The sequence below is a fragment of the Peromyscus eremicus genome, chromosome 16_21 (genome assembly GCF_949786415.1).
Source record: "Peromyscus eremicus chromosome 16_21, PerEre_H2_v1, whole genome shotgun sequence".
In the NCBI taxonomy this organism is placed as follows: Eukaryota; Metazoa; Chordata; class Mammalia; order Rodentia; family Cricetidae; genus Peromyscus; species Peromyscus eremicus.
The window spans coordinates 27,407,896-27,425,844 of NC_081432.1; the positions used below are offsets into that span (position 1 = coordinate 27,407,896).

The 17,949-nt window shown below is 41.1% G+C and overlaps 1 protein-coding gene across 1 annotated transcript in view; it reads left to right on the forward strand.

Moving 5' to 3' along the window:
* Positions 1-16,949: 16,949 nt before the first annotated feature.
* Positions 16,950-17,949, forward strand: part of LOC131926108 (sperm motility kinase X-like) — a 354,457-nt gene continuing 353,457 nt past the window's right edge. Inside the window, exon 1 of the mRNA XM_059281412.1 lies at positions 16,950-17,089. The gene's annotated coding sequence lies outside the window, so the exon portion shown is untranslated. The remainder of the gene's footprint in view (positions 17,090-17,949) is intronic.

Genomic DNA, 17,949 nt, shown 5'->3' on the forward strand with positions numbered 1-17,949 from the left:
TTTGTGGAAGTCCTGTGGAGGTCAGTGTGGCTGAGCCATGGGCCCTTTCAACCTGTCTGCACCTTAAGTGGAGCCTAGGGAGGTGAAGATTCTGCTTCTACTCATCCAGCCTACTCCAGGCCTGGTATGCATCCAAGAAAGCCTGAACCTGAGGATTAGCTGACAGGGACATTGAGGGACAGAGGGACAGAGACCCCGGAGGGAGGCTTTGTGGGGCAGAGTGATGGAAGAATACTAGGATGGTGGTAGAGTGATTTATCTGACTTTTTAAAACCATGTTGTTATTAATTCTTGTTCATATTAAAATGGTTTAGGATTATTTTTTCCTAGAGGATTTACTCTCTAAATAGACATAAATGAAGTAGGCAACACATAGAAAATGTGGAAAATATTAAAATGCTGTCAGGTCATGGTAAATGTGTTTATGTTGCTTAGTATTTCTGCAAACCTCTGAATCCTGTGGTAGTTATTTCCAAGAGTGGAGTTCTGTTTTTCAATTTGAGTGCATCTGTCTATGTTGATTTTTTTCAATGCGTGAGTTTATCTGCATAGCTTTTGTGTTTATGTACCTGTAATCCATCTACTCTAGTCCCTTAAGGCACATAGCATGGCCAGGGTCTCCAGCAGGACAATGTTCTCTTTTATTTTCCATGCTCACACCCATCTTTTGGTGTCCTGCCCCTCCAGGCACCAGAACTCCCCTCGAAGGCTTGGGCCTTGGCAAAGACAGAAGGGCCGAAAAACCTGGCTATCGGGTACTACTTGTGCAGTCCTGGAGCCACAGGTATGTAATTCCTTTTTACTGTTGGAGTTAATGTGGTTTAGTGTTTTGTTTGCTTGGGAGATCAATAATGTTGTGTCCTGACTGTCCTGGGGTTCACTATTAAGCTCATGGTAGTTTTGAACTCTTGACCTTCTCCCTCTGCCTCCCAAGTCTTGGCATGACAGGCTTGCCCAGCCACACCTGGATGATGCACTGATCTGTGGCTGTGCTCTGCATTTGTGTTCATGACAGACCCAGGCTTGTGGTTTCTGTTTGCTTATTTGAGTATTTATGAAATGCTGGCTTCAGAGGATGGGGTAGGAATTGTTCCATCAGATTTTTGTACTTCAATGTGATTGTAGGGAGTTGTAGGGCAGGAACTCAGAACTCTTGACTTCCACACAAGGAGGATTTACTAGGTTCAGTCCCCGACACTGCTGAAATGAGAAGGAGGAATTGTTCCAATTTCTTCCCTAAATGTTTGGAGGAATTTACCATTAATCCTTCATAGAACTTGAAGCCTGGCAAGGCAGTTCACACCTGTAATTCCAGCAGTCAGGCAGAAAAGACAGGTGGATCTCTGAGTTTTGGAGCAAACTGTTCTATATAAAGAACCCTAGGTCAGCCAGGGCTAGTAGATTATTTTTGCAGCTGAAGGTGTTTGCCACCCAGCTTGATGGTCTGAGTTCAATCCCCAAGAATTCACATGATTGAAGGAGAGAACTCTCACAAATTATCCCCTGTCCTCCACAGCACACAGTAGCACACACATCCCCAAACATATGTGTCTCTCTGTGTGAATTTCTGTGTAAGATAATCGTAAAAAAAAAATCAAGGAGGGAGGTTAGGGTTAGGATAAAAAAGAAAAAAAATCAAGGAGGCTGGCACCTGAAGAATGACACCCAAAGTTGCACACGTGTAGACAAATCCACATAAACACCAAGAGGCATGCACAACTGCCTCCACACACAAATACACACACACACACACACACACACACACACACACACACACACACACACACACAGATAATGAATATAAGAAAGAAGCTTCTGAAATTAATGTGATCATCAAGACTGAAATGCAGGCAATAATGGCTAACATCTGAACACAGAACAGTGAAGGCTTCTTTTCATCATTCCACCAATGGATGAAAGTCCATGAATGACTGATAAAGTCAATGACTGAAACATAACCAAATTCACAGGTTAAAGAAAAATTCCTGAGTTAATTTATCTCTCTAAGAACAAAGAAACCCTTGCCAAGAAGAATAGAAGTCTCAGAAAATACTAACAACTCAGACCATGTAAACATTTAGACATTTTCATTTCAGAAGAGAAGTTCTATAGCAAAGTGTTCATGTCAAACTATAAATATATTATATGTGATAATAAATTCCTGACTTTGTTAATTACAAGGAACTCACATACAGTGTTAGGAAAAAGACATATGGCTCCATAGGAAAGTGTGAATCCTTATGGTAAAGGTGTTTACAGACATTTGAATCTATTCGTCACCTTTGAGGGAGGGCCTGCTGCTGAGTGTCAGGCAGGGAAGGACAGGGTGAAGGGGCTGAAAACAGCCAGGAGTGTCTTGCTTCTTGGCTGACAGGCTGTGTAGGGTCAGGATAATCTATAGTCCCCCACACCCCATTTCTCCCCATCAGTCCATAAAGCAGGTGTTCTAGAACCTGTGGGTTGTGACCCCTTTAGCAAATGTCTGTCTCCAAAAATATTTAATCATGATTCATAGCAGTAGCAAAATTACAGCTATGAAGTAGCAACAAAAATAATTTTACATTTGGGGATTACCACAACATGAGAAACTATTAACTAGAGCATTAGGGAAGTTGAGAACCACTGTTTAAAGTGTGAGAAGGGCCAGGTGCAACATGGTGGAAGTAACACAGGTCTCAGGGTTGGGCGCTCTCCCAGCCCTGCTCCTTACAGGCTGCTGGAGGGTGAAGAAGTGGCCCTGTCTTTGAGATGAGGGGTTCTATCCTTGGAATTTGACTCTTCTAGTGCTCCATGGAAGTCTGTGCAATGTATTTGTCAATGAAATGGAAACTCAACCAATGGCAGGGAGTTTTATAAGCATATTTTTATGTGAAAATACTTTCATGTTAAATAAAAAATAACTGATTTTAAAAGCAGATAAAAGGAAAAATGAAATACAAATAAAACCCAACAAATGTATGTAAAGATTTTTCTTAGACATGAATGTCTTCTCTTTGAAAGACATTTGTTGCTCTTTGCAACTTTTATATGAATTTCAAATCTATACAACAAGACTGGAGCAGGCTATGAACCAGGCACTGCAGCACACTCTGTCATGACACATGCGTTGTCATGCCATGCACAGCACAGACCTTGTCTGAAACGCATGTGCGCAGACTTCCCTTACATCTATGAGAACACTTCAATCACAGAGTTCAAGTAATAGAGTAAATAGTAATCTTTCAGAAAACAGAAGTGAGAGGTCTATGAGGCGGTTATTCAAAGAATTTATAAAACTGGGTATTAAGGACAAGCTCTTATAAACAAACTAAGTAAAACATTCAATTTATAGGCCACAAGATGACAGATTGTGGTTTAATGGATAAACAGTAGATGTATACACAGATGCAAAGCTTTCCAAGATTCACTGGAAAGGAATTTTCATTCATCCTGTATGACTTTGGTTTGAAAATTTTTCTTTCATTGTTTTATTCAGTGCTTCTATATTTATTAGACTATGCAATTGTGTTCAACAGGTTCAATCTCTACATTCTAGGGATTTTTTTAATTGAAATTTTTGTGGGCTTACACATGTATGAGTGCACTTATGCCAGGGCACATGTGTGGAGGTCAGAGGACAACTTACCAGTCTCAGTTTTCTCCTTCTGCCATGGGGTTCTGGGAACCGAACTCAGGCTATGAGATTTGATGACAAGTGTTTAAACTTTATCCTGCCCAGAGTCTTTGACTCTTAGATGTGAAGTTTACATTCCAGTTGGGGATAGTGTTGTATCTCAGAAAGAATCATGCTCAGTGATGTTTGGGGTCTCGTTGATAAACTGGTAAGTCTTGAATATTTCAAACTACTTCCAGCACTATGTCAGGTTTTGGTGAGGTATTTCCTAGAGAAAACATGGGGTTAGGGGAAAATTGACATAATTATCATAATCTCAAAATACATAAAGATTTTAAAAAATTTTATTGAGGACTTAAAATATAGAAACTTTGAAATTGTTTAATTTTTGAAAGTTTCTCATTAGGGCTAACGAGACAGCAAAAGCAGATTGTTTTGCCATTTTGACAATAATATTGTGAGTGCCCGTTTACTGCTTTAGTAAACAAAGTAAATCATTTAACAAATGTTTTACCAAAACTATTTTCTTTCTTTGAAAGTAAAAGAACTGAGATAAATATGTCTCAAATACACTAGAATGATGCAATGTAACATGAGTGTATGTAAACTTTGAAATTTCTTTATAAGGGACTGGAGAGATGGCTCAGTGGTTAAGAGCACTGCCTGTTCTTCCAGAGGTCCTGAGTTCAGTTCCCAGAAACCACATGGTGACTCACAACCATCTCTAGTGGGATCTGATGCCATCTTCTGGCATAAAGTTGTACATGCAGATAAAACACTTATATATATATATATAATATATATATATAATATATATATATATATAATATAAATAATAAAAATCTTTAAAAAAAGAAATTTCTTTGTAAGAATTGAAACTTTTTTCTTTCAGTGAAAATAGATGTTTTCATATAATATGTTCTAATAGTTTCCCCTCCCCCAGCATATGTGTGTTTTGTGTGGGCCTTTCAATACAGGTGTGGCACACCCTTGATTGTATCATGAAGACAGAGATCTATGTTGTCCAGTATCATCCTCTATCACTTCTCACCTAACTTTTTTTTAATTTAATTTTTTTTCATTTTACATACCAACCACAGTTCTGCCTCCCTCTCCTCCTCCTGTTCCTCCCCTACCTCTCCCCAACTCCATCCATTCCTCAGAGGGTAAGGCCTCCCATGGGAAGTCAACAAAGTCTGGCACATCAAGTTGAGGCAGAACCAAGCCCCTCCCCATTGCTTCAAGACTGAGCAAGGTATCCTGCATAGGGAATGTGCTCCAAAAAGCCAGTTCATGCACTAGGGATAAATTCTGGGTCCCACTGTCAGGGGCTCCACAAACTGCTCAAGCCACACAACTGTCACCTACATTCAGAGGTCCTAGTTTGGTCCCATGTAGGTTCCCCAGGTGTCAGTCCAGAGTCCTTGAGCTCCGACTAGCTCTAGTCAGCTCTCTCTGTGGGTTTCCCCATTATGATCTTGACCCTTTTGCTCATATAATCCCTCCTCCCTCTCTTAGACTGGACTCCAGGAGCTCCACCCAGTGCTTAGTTGTGGATCTCAGCATCTGCTTCCATCAGGTACTGGTGAAGGTTCTATGATGACAATTAGAGTAGTCATCAATCTGATTACAAGAGAAGACCAGTTCAGTCTTAGCTGGGGTCATCCTTGTGGATTCCTGGGAATTTCCCTAGTACCAGGTTCCTCCCTAACCCCATAATGGCTTCCTCTATCAAGATAGCTCTTTCCTTGCTCTCCTTCTGTCCCTTCCCCAACTCAACCATTCCCTTCCCTCATGTTCTCATCACTCCTTCCCCAAGGCTACCAGTTTAAACAGGAGATCTTAACTATTTCCCCTTCCTAGGATGATCCATGTGTGTCCCTCTTAGGGTCCTCCTTGTTACCTACCTTCTCTGGGGTTGTGGATTGTAGCCTGGTTATCCTTTGTTGTACATCTAATATCCACTTAAGAATGAGTACATACCGTGTTTGTCTTTCTAGGTCCGAGTTACCTCACTCAGGATGATTTTTTTCTAGTTCCATCTATTTGCTTGCAAATTTCATGATGTCATTGTTTTTTTTTTTTTTTTTACAGCTGAGTAACACTCCATTATGTAAATGTACCACATTTTCTTTATCCATTTTTTGGTTGAGGTGCCTATAGGTTATTTCTAGTTTCTGGCTATGATGAATAATGGTACTACGAACATAGTTGAGCAAGTGTCCTTGTGGCATGATTGTGCATCCTTTGGGTATATGCCCAAGGCTGGTATTGATGGGTCTTGAGGTACATTGATTTCCAATTTTCTCATGAACTGCCATACTGATTTCCAAAGCAGCTGTACAAGTTTGCACTTTCACCAGCAGTGTGGATAAGTGTTCCCCTTCTCCACATCTTCTCCAGCATAAGCTGTCATCAGTGTTTTTGCTCTTAGCCATTCTGACAGGTGTAAGATGGTTATCTCAGAGTCATTTTGATTTACATTTCCCTGGTGACTAAGCAATGTTGAGCAATTCCTTAAAATGTCTTTTGGCCATTTGAGATTCTTCTGTTCAAAATTTTTTGTATAGATTTGTACTCCATTGTTTAATTGGATTGTTTGGTGTTTTAATGTCTAGTTTCTTGAGTTCATTATATATTTTGGAGATCAACCCTCTGTCAGATGTGTGGTTGGTGAAGATCTTTTCACATTATATAGGCTGTTTTGTCTTATTTACCATGTCCTTTGTCTTACAGGAGGAGCGGCTCAGTATTAGGTCCCATTTATTAATTGTTGCTCTCAGTGTCTGTGCTACTGGTGTTTAGGAAGTGATCTCCTGTGCCAGTGCATTCAAGGCTATGTCGCATTTTCTCTTCTATTAGGTTAAGTGTAACTGGATTTATGTCGAGGTCTTTGATCCATTTGGACTTTAGTTTTGTGCCTGGTGACAGATATGGATCTATTTGCATTCTTCTACATGTCAACATCCAGTTATGCCAGCAACATTTGTTGAAGATGCTTTTTTTCCATTGCATTATTTTTGGGTCTTTATCAAAAATCAGGTGTTCATAGATGTGTGGATTAATGTCAGGGTCTTCAATTTGATTCCATTGATCCACAGATCTGTTTTTATGTCAATACCAAGCTGTTTTTATGACTATAGCTCTATAGTAGAGCTTGAAGTCAGGGATGGTGATACCTCCAGAGGTTCCTTTATTGTACAGGATTATTTTGGCTATCTTGGGATTTTGTTTTTCATATAGTTGAATACTGTTCTTTTGAGGTCTGTGAAGAATTGTGTTTGGGTTTGATGGAGATTGCATTGAATCTGTAGGTTGCTTTTGGTAAGATTGACATTTTTACTATGTTGATCCTACCTATCCACATCATGGGAGATCTCATTTTCTGATATCCTCAATTTCTTTCTTGAAAGACTTAAAGTTCTTGTCATATAGGTCCTTTGCTTGTTTGGTTAGAGTTACCCCAAGATAACTTGTTATTTGTGGCTATTGTAAAGGGTGATGTTTCTCAGATTTCTTTCTCAGTCCGTTTATTATTTGTATATAGGAGGGCTATTGATTTTTTGAGTTAATCTTGTATCCTGTCACATTACTGAAGGTTTTTATCAGCTGTAGGAGTTTCCTGGTAGAAGTTTTTGTGTCATTTATGTATACTATCATATATCTGCAAATTTCAAAAGTTTGACTTCTTCCTTCCTTTCGTTGGCTTATTGCTCTAGCTAGAACTTTGAGTACTATATTGAATAGATATGGAAAGAGTGGACAACCTTGTTTTGTTCTTGATTTTAGTGGAATTGCTTCCGGTTTCTCTCCATTTAATTTAATGTTGGCTGTCAGTGTGCTGTAAATTGTCTTTATTATGTTTAGTTATGATCCTTGTATTTCTGATCTCTCCAAGACCTTCATCATGAAGGGGGGTTGGATTTTGTCAAGGCTTTTTCAGCATCTAATGAGATGATCATGTGTTTTTTCTTTCAGTTTGTTTATATGGTGTATTACATTCACAGACTTTTATATGTTAAGACATCCTTGCATCTCTGGGATGAAGCTGACTTGGTCATGGTTATAATTGTTTTGATGTATTCTTGGATTTGGTTTGCCAGTATTTTATTGAGTATTTTTGCATCAATGTTCATGAGGGAGATTGGTCTGTAATTCTTTGTTTCATCTTTGTGTATTTTGGGTTTCAGTGTAACTGTAGCCTCATAAAAAGAGTTTGGCAATATTCCTTCTGTTTCTATTGTGTGGAACAATTTGAAGAGTATTGGTATTAGCTCTTCTTTGAAATTCTTGCAAAAGTCTGCACTGAAATTATCTGGCCTTGGGCTCTTTTTGTTTGGGAGACTTTTAATGACTGCTTCTATTTCCTTAGAGATTATAGGTCTATTTAAATTGTTTATCTGTTCTTGATTCAATTTTGCTATGTTGTACCTATTTAGAAAATTGTCCATTTCTTTTAGATTTTCCAATTTTGTGGAGTACAGGTTTTTGAGGTATGACCTAATGATTCTCTGGATTTCCTCCTTGTCTCTTATGTCTCCCTTTTCATTTTTGATTATGTTAATTTGCATGTTCTCTCTCTGCCTTTTGATTAGTTCGGCTAAGGGCTTGTCTATCTTGTTGATTTTTCTCAAAGAACCAACCCTTTGTTTCATTGATTTTTTTTTTTTCTGTTGTTCTCTTTGTTTCTATTTCATTGATTTCAGCTCTCAATTTATTTCCTGGCATCTATTCCTCCTGGGTGAGTTTGTTTCTTTTTGTTCTAGAGCTTTCAGTTGTACTGTTAAATTGATACTGTGAGATTTCTCCATCCTCTTTGTGGACATTTAGTGCTATGAATTTGCCTCTTAGTACTGCTTTCATAGTGTCTCATAAGTTTTGGTATGTCATACATTTATTTTCATTAAATTCTCGGAAGTCTCTAATGTCTTTATTTATTCCTTGACCCAGTGGTGATTCAGTTGAGCATTATTCAATTTCCATGAAATTGTAGGCTTTCTGTAATTTTTGTTGTTGTTGAAATCTAACTTTAAGCCATGGTGGTCTGATAAAATACAGGTTATTCCCTTTTTTTTGTATCTGTTGTGATTTGCTTTGTGACTGAGTATTTGGTCAATTTTATAGAAGGTTCCATGGGGTGCTGAGAAGAAGGTATATTCCTTTGTGTTAGGGTGGAATGTTCTGTAGATATCCATTAAGTCCATTTTAGTCATAACATCTGTTAGATCTCTGATTTCTCTGTTAATTTTCTGTCTGGCAGACCTGTCCATTGGTGAATGTGGGTTGTTGGAGTCTCTCACTACTAGTTTGTGGGGTTTGGTGTATGATGTAAGCTTTAGTAATATTTCTTTTACATATGTGGGTGCCCTTGTATTTGGGGCATAAATGTTCAGAATTGAGACTTCATGTGATGACTATGTAATGTCTTTCCCAATCTCTTTTGATTGATTTTAGTTTGAAGTGTATTTTGTTAGATATTAAAATAGCTACAGCAGCTTGCTTAAGTCCATTTGACTGGAAAGTCTTTTCCTAACCTTTTACTCTTAGTGTCTTTCTTTGAAGATGAGGTGTTTTTCTTGTATGCAGCAGAAGGATGGATCCTGTTTTCATATACATTCTGTGGTGTGAGTGTAGTGTAGTGTGTGTGTGTGTGTGTGTGTGTATGTGTGTGTGTGTGTGTGTGTGTGTGAGAGAGAGAGAGAGAGAGAGAGAGAGAGGAAGGAGACAGTGCTTTGATTGAAGGCAGGGGATAGTCAGCATGGCCTGACATCATCCCTTGTGTATGTGTGCCACTGGCTGTAGGGGATGGGGAACCTAGGATGATGTGAGCCCCTGTGGGTGTGCTGGGATTGGAACCTGGTTCTCTGGAAGACTATCAGGGCTCTTAACAAATAAGCCATAATGCAAACATCATATTTAGATGCAATCAGTAGCAATGCCATATTGTGGAAAAGCCCATCAGGCATGGCAGGAATTTATAGGTTGTATTTGCCCTCTTCTATGGAGTATAGGCAAAGATTTATGTTAGGGGTTAGAAAGACAGTGAGTGTGGGGGTCAACGAAGTATTGAAGGACAGGGAGAGAAGTCTTAGAGGCGTGGGACCATTGCTGTGGTCTGTGGAAGGAGCCCATCCTCTACTTCAAAAGTGACTGAAGTAGGGATGTCAGATTTTCATACTGATATGAAGGGACAAAAATGATGTGAAGAGAAAACTGCCCCAGAGGGACTGTCAGTTCAAGCTTTGTTGACATAATTAATGTGTAACACATCCAACCCCATGAGCTGAGGCAATTTAGAGAAGCATATGGCACTTCTCTTTAACATACTTGTCACCAAGAGCATAGGAAGCAGTGAACGACAACAGATTTTTTTTCACTGGGGATTAATAAACTAATGCATAAAGAGATGAGACTGGAGAATGTTTGCACTTTAGGAGAATGTTCACTCATTAAAATAATTTGTGATACATAATCTGAAAACATAAAAGTGTGCTGAGAGAAACATGGTACAGAAATTGTGGGAGTGTCCACCCAAAGACTGGTCCAGCTTGAGACCCATACCATGAGAGGGAGCTCACCCCTGACACTGCCTGGAGGGCCAGGACCCAGAGTCCTGGGATAGACTCAAACACAACTGGCAAAAAAGTCAATGAAATGATTCCTATTGATATTCTGCTATACTCAGAGATTGGTGCCTAGCCCAATTGTCATCAGAGAGGCTTCACCCAGAAACTGATGGAAAACAGATGCTGAGACTCACAGCCAAACATTAGGCTGAGTTTGGGGAATCCTGCAGAAGAGCAGGGGGAAGGATTGTAGGAGCTAGAGGAGTCAAGGACAGATACCACAAGAAAATCACCAGAATCAACTAACCTGGGCTCATAGTAGCTTACAGAGACTGAACCAACACCAGGGTCTGACCTAGGCACTCTTCATATATGTTACATTTGTGTATCTTGGTCATCTTGTGCGACCATAATAGTAGGAGGAGGGGCTATCTTTGACTCTGCGGCCTGCTTTTGGGACCCTATCCTCCTACCTGGTTGCCTTGTCCAGCCTTGATAGGAGAGCAGGTACCAAGTCTCAATGCAACTTGATGTGCCACAGCTGGTTGACATCATTCATGGGAGGCCTACACTGTTAAGAAGAGAAATAGAGAAAGAATGGATGGGGTGAGTGAGGGGAATCTGCAATCACAATGTAAAAACACACAACTGAACACACGAACACACACACACACACACACACACACACACACACACACAGAAAGAGAAAATGAAAAGGCTTTGACCTTGGCTTCTAGAAGGAATCCAGGCAGATGGGAGGAATTTCTCATTGGAGGAATACAGTGAACAGGGATGGGGCTTTCTCACCCTGGATGGTTCCGAGGAACAGGTGACAGTTTGCTGTATATTCTGTAGACTAAGAAGGAGTGGTAACAATCTCTCATGGAGGTGGGAACCTCCACCTAGAGAAGAAAGGGGGAGCATCTTCATCCACTATAGCTATTAATTAGGAATGTTGAGCACTTAATCAACTGATAGCTACTAATTTAGGCTCCTCATCTAATGCAGTGCAAACTTAGAGCAGTTTTTCTGATAATTACCACATTGCTTTTTGTTATTGATACAATAGATTAAGTCCATGCTCATTTGCATGCTATGACAGTCAGAGGCCCAGGCTCAGATACAGAATAAAAATACAGTCTCAGTCATGGATGTGAACGCTGCATTCTGCTTAGTTCTCAGATGAAACTTAGTTCTCAGCTTGTCAGAGATGATTATTTATGTCTCAGTGACTTTGAGAGTTCGTTGTTAAAGAGAGCCATTGTTTAATGATGTTCATTATTCTAGTGTATAATCTCATTGAGTGGATATTAAAAACAAGGTACTAAATGTACCCGCAGAAGTCACCACGTGACGGCCTCACTTTATGGATCACTATCCAGCTATCCCCTCTCCTAGATGTTGTGAAACCTGTGCTGGTATCTCATGCATGGCGGGGAGGAGCTGTGTCACTGTGCCATGCTTGGACACCCCAGATAAGGGTACTCATGCCAATCTGACCCAGTTCTCCATGATTTTACATATTTGCATGAGTACATTTCTTTGAAGACTGAGTTTTTTGTCGCACAGGCTGCCCTCAAACTCTGTGTAGCTGAGGATAACCTTCTACCTCCCAAGAGAGCTGGGATTACAGGCATGTGCCAGTAACCCTGCTGTATGTGGTACTCAGAATTGAACACATGGCTGCTTGTGTCCTCAGCAACTACTCTCTCTACATACCCAGACCTGGGCTGTTGGTTTTGTTGTTGAAGTGCCCCATGTGCCTAGGATGGTATTTAGTCTTGTTACATCCCATTGATAAGTAGAACAAAGTATCCAATGGTCCATCTGCTGAACTCCTTGTGTCTGGAAAAAATGAAAACCCTACATTTAACAAGAAGTTGCTGCTCAGAATAAGGGTGTATGCCTTGTAATCTGAGTACTTGGGAGGTGGAAGCAGAATGATCAGGACTTCAAGGCTAGCTTCACATATGTAGCAGTTTACAGGTCTACATAAGATACTTCTTGAACAACAACAACAATGAAAAAGATACCAAAATCCAACCAGTGCTGTGGGATGTTCTGTATGTCAAATGTGTTGCTCTGATTGGTTAGTAAATAAAACACTGATTGGCCAGTAGCCAGGCAGGAAGGATAGGCAGGACAAGCAGAGAAGAGAATTCTGGGAAATGGAAGGCTGAGTCAGAGAGACACTGCCAGCCAACACCATGACAAGCCGCATGTGAAGATGCCGGTAAGCCACGAGCCATGTGGCAAGGTATAGATTAATAGAAATGGATTAACTTAAGCTTTAAGAACAGTTAGCAAGAATCCTGCCATGGCCATACAGTTTGTAACCAATATAAGTCTTGGTTGGGTCTGAGTGGCTGTGGGACTGGCGGGTGTCAGAGATTTGTCCTGACTGTGGGCCGGTCAGGAAAACTCTAGCTACAAACCACCAGCAAATTAGTGTGGAGAATTCTCAAAAGAAAGCAAAATATATATCCACATATGCTTCAGCTATGGCACTCCCTGACATAAGCCCAAAGGACTGGACATTCTGCTCTATAGATTCATGCTCAGCCATGTTCATTGCTACTCCATTCACAATAGGAACAAAATGTGAAAATAATCAAAGTGGCCTTCAACTGATGAACCGATAATGAAAATGTACAGATACACAGTGGGATTCTATTGCTCTCTAAGGACAAATGAGGTCATGAAACATGCTGGTGAATGGATGAACTAGCACATAGGATACTGAGTGAGGTGACAGAAGCTAGAAAGTCAATTGATAGAAATTCTCTTTGTGGATCCTAGCTCCAAAACTTTAGGTATGAGAACATATCATGGAGTAACCAGAGATGCCAGGAATATAAAGGGTCTGAGGGTATGGCCAGCTGTGGAGAGGGGGATAGTAGGACACAAGTGTTATGATGGGGAAAATGGGAAAGAAATGTGGGCAGTTGAGGGGATCCTGGAGGTGTTAATGCAGACAATGAACTGTGAAGAGATGAGAGTGAAAACCCAGTTCAAATTGACTTCACCAACCTTGATGAGTCTAATGCCAGGAGGTTCATTGTCAGCATATTTAAAACACAGTACAATTTTGGAAAAGGTTGCCAGGCACAATAATTCCAGTTTTAGGAGCATAATAAAGCTTAAAGTGTGACTATATAGCATCTCCTTTACAAAGTACATGTGACTATGAGGGTGGATACTATAGATAAAAGCCTAGAATACAGTGTGGTCTCTGACTGAGAGCATAGAGGTCAGCAGGCCATAAAGAACGTGTGGTATCTTCTCTAAGGATGGATAATGATCTAGGGAGGGAAGAGTCAAGGATAATCATTCTGGGGAGTTGGGGTGAGGTCTGCCTCTATAGCAAAAGTTAGGTGAGGTCTGCCTCCACAGATAGTAGAAATGTCACCATGTTCATAACAGATTCAACTCCCAGCCTTCTGGGTGGAAAAAGAGGTGTTTTATCTCTTCTATTGAGAAGAGTCCCCTGTGTGATTAGATTCCTGGTTTCCCTAATGATCTATGCACACGAGGAATTTTGTGCACAGCCAGCTACATTCTCTGGGCAAGGGGAGGAAGAGAACAGCTGAGAAATAGCACCACCAATAATGATTGAAGGAGCCATAGGGAAATATACCATGTTTATTTAAAAACATATAATAACATTGAGGAAGCACTGACAGCCTTACCTGCTTCTCTGTAGAACTGTAATAAAATCATGAAACCTGGGGAGTTTTCCAGGTCCTCGTCACTGCTCAGAACAGCAGGACTCAGGTCCATATGCTCGCCACACCACCCCACTTCCTCTTTTGCTAAACCGACAGAAGCCCCAAATTTCTCCAATTTGCTGCAGGTGAATGCATCTGGCATTTCAGGATGAAGATGGGGTGTGTGCTTGACAGTCACTCCATACCCTGATGAGTAAGGAACGTGGAACTTCAGAAAGAGACAGCAGTCCTGGGTGTGCAGCGGGTGAGCTTTGCAGATAGTGACAGTGTGAGCAGGCACTGTCTGCTGAGCTCAAGGCCAAGTTCCCCTTCCTCACCTGCCCAAGAGCACCTTTGTGTTGGATGAGTTTAGGCATAAGTATTCCAATGACCACCCTCTCTGTGGCACTGCCATACTTTTGGTAGCACCATGGTAAGGATGGTTAGTTCCTGTGGTATGATTCTGTTGAAGATCTCCCCAGACTTTTCAGGGGTTCAACCACATCACTGGAATGTTCCAGAAATGGACAAATTTGGGAAGAATGTCTTGCCAGTGCTCTCCCAGCTGCATCCAATAAGAGCAGCTTTGTTTCTGTGGTGTGGGTCTTTCAGGGCTCAGAGCTTGCCTTCCTGTTGAATTCAGATTGTCTCATGGACTAGGAGTGGTACACATGGCAAAAACTGGATCCCTGGCTGCGTGAAGCCTCAGACCCTAGTTTGAAAGTCTGCTTCCTAGCAAGGGGCCTTCTAGCATGTTGGAAAATCTTCAATCAAGGAAAGATTTCAATTAAACATTTCTTATAGTTGCATGACTGCCTACATTCTCTCTCAGATAAATTGATGGTCATTAAAGCTAAATGTCCATTGACATAATACATATGTGTAATTGTCTGTTATAGAAATGAAGTTATATCATTTGAGGTGATAAAACTAACTGTAAGCATCATAGCCTAACGAAAACATTGGGGCCAGAAATGAGAAACTTTTTGTTGAACAGGGTAATCTAAGAGACTCTCAAACCAGGATAGGCCATTGCTGTTGTCCTTGGTTGCCTCCCAGATTCAATGTCAGACCATACTGGTGAAGATACTGTGTACTTCAGTCACAGGAATTGGAGGAATCGAGGTCTGAAAGCCTCCCTCCATGAGGACTGCCCTTCATAGTATCACAAGGTGTTATGTAAACTGACAAGGTGGAGGAGAAATCTGTTGCCATATCCAGCTGCAATTCTATGAACTGCAAAAATGAATGGGCCTGCAAGATAACTGCAATAGTGGCGTTTTTATTTGGATAAAGCAATAACTTTCTAAAGGATATATGTCTGGTACTATAAACCTAGACAACTAACCTTGGATGGAGAAGTCATTGACCAGTTAGTAGAAGAGAGCTACTACTTCCATTTTCCTAAACCAATGTAATATCTAATTGTATTCCAAATGCATAACCTTGTACAAACAGATAATTGTAGCAATTGACCTTCATCTAACCAGTTTCCTTCTTAAACATAAGACTATTATAGAGACCCACAGTTGGCCAAAATGCAGAGAAGTGACTATGCTGTGCTAAATCTAGACTGATCCTGCAATTGTGCCTTTCATGGGACAGGTAAGCTCTGCCTCAATGTGTTTACATATGCAAGAGGAACCTGATAAGGGCTGTTCACATGCAAATGGGACAGGGAGAATTCCACATGGACACCACTAGAAGAAGAGTTACAGTTGTCAGTACCTGCTGAGAGAGGGAGAGTCAGTCTCCTCCAAGGAAAAGCTCCCATATAGGATGTTCAGTCCCTGCCCTGGACACAGGGACAAATAAACAAAGCTAATTGGACTCAGTAGGTTGTATATACATGTGTGTATGTATATGTACAAACCACACATACATGCATGTGGCTCTTTAAAGAGATCATAATTTTGGGAGGGTTACATGGGATAAGCTGAGGCACAAGGGGGAAGGGAGTTGTCAGGAGAGATTGAGATGCAGTCTTCATGTGTGAGGTTCTCAAAAACCACATGAGAACAACAGCCCTTAAAGGACCTAGTTCAGGTTGGGCAGGGATGCTGAGGAAATGTAAAAACTTCATCCGGGAATTTGAGGACTAGTTCTGCAAGTAATTGACAGTGTTTTCCCGAAGTACAAGAAATCACACGAATGGAATTTTTGGAAGTTGCTACAACTGAGAAATATGGATTAAAATGACTCATCACAAAAACAGTACAAGGAATGGGGAAAGTTGGTGAGGAAAATAATGGATTGGTTTGGTAATGTTTTGTATTGTTTTAACTTTAGGCTATTGATAACAAGTATAGACGCGACAAACTATGGCTAGTTGATGATGCAACTTTTGAGCTTGCAAAGTAAAGGTTTTTAACATAGACCTAAGGACTGGCATTAAGGAAGGGGGGGGGGGCTCCTAGGAAATGCCAGCATGCACTCAAGACATGGTTGCTGGATTCTTTTTTGGTTTTTTGAGACAGGGTTTCTCGCTCTGTAGACCAGGCTGCCTCGAACTCACAGAGATCTGCCTGGCTCTGCCTCCCGAGTGCTGGGATTAAAGGCATGCGACACCACTGTCCAGCTGGATACTGGATTCTTAAGAGAGCCTGGCTTTCTGTTTCAAACTATTAGTTGTTTGAGGATAGGAATTTCTGAGGGTCTGTTGTTCCATTTAGGTGTGATCACAAGTCAACTGTGCTCCAATATGGACTGATGACTCTTTCACAAAGGAGAGAATAGAAACGGACCAAACCGCAACCCAACCTTCAGAAACCATGTCTATTTTCACAACTGAAAGGAGACCCTTGAAGGGAAGTGTGGGGGATTGCAGACTAGCTGGGATGTCTCTGCATAAAAGGCACAGAACAAGCAAAGACTTCTGCTCTAACCCTGCTCTCACAGGACTCCCATCAGCAGTCCAGGTGAGCGCCAAATCACTATGGGGCAGACCCCAGTCACGTGACCTCAACCTGACCAATGAGGGAGTTCTGATTGGCTATCCAATCTGATTGGCTCAGTTCTGTACATGTTACTAATCAGGTCACACAGCACGAGGTAGGTGGCTAAGAGACAGTTGGTGCCAGTTATGTGATGTTGAAGGCAGAGCTTTCACAACAAGGACACCAGTGGCGGAGGCAGTGTGCACAGACGGTGTATTAAGGCACAGATTTGGAAGAGGGGTTTCTGTTCTACTCAAGCAACACCAGGTACAACCCGATTGGCTGCTGTCTACTAAGACTGTTTTTCTTTCATGGGACCCACACTGTTCTCTTTGTTGTCAAAACCACTGGAGTGCAGATAAGGCCATCAGACCTTGTTCCTACTTGGTGGCTAATCGGGAGCCCAAGCCTGGATTCTGAACTACCTAGGACTCTTGCATCACTCTTCAGTCTAAAGAGTCTGTGGTGGCTGAGGCATCGAGGCTCCTTCCCAGGTCACTGTGAACCATATCATGGAGACTGCTGTCCTATTCCTTGTCCTCACTGGCCTATCTTATGTTCCCTCAAATTTACTGGCACGTCACACAGAAGGTCATCTTCATTTGCAACTATTTTCTGAAAAAAAAAAAAACCCGCTAAATTTCATCTTGGAGCTATGGGCTATTTGCCCTGTATCCTCTTCACATGTTTTATTTGTCAATTTTTATATTAGAATTGTCCTTATGTTCTTCAGTGATGAACTCATCTTGATCGTGAACATGGCCTTGTGTATGTGTTGAACTTGCTGGAATGTTTCAAGTACTTTCACTAAGGATTATCACATCTAGGTACACAAACTGCTGACATAATTTCTCTTTATTTTACATTAAGGGTATTTTTTTAATTTTAATTTTTATTTTGCAATACAATTCAGTTCTACATATCAGCCACGGATTCCCTTGTTCTCCCCTCTCCAGCCCCCCTCACCTTCCCCCCAGCCCACCCCCCATTCCCACCTCCTCCAGTGTTCTATTAATTTTGCTGTTTGTGTGTTTGTCTGTGCCACAACGCAGACATGGAATTCAGGGGAAAACTTGTGGGAGCCAGTGCCCTTTTTCTGACATGTGAGATAAAAGGAGGGAGCTCAA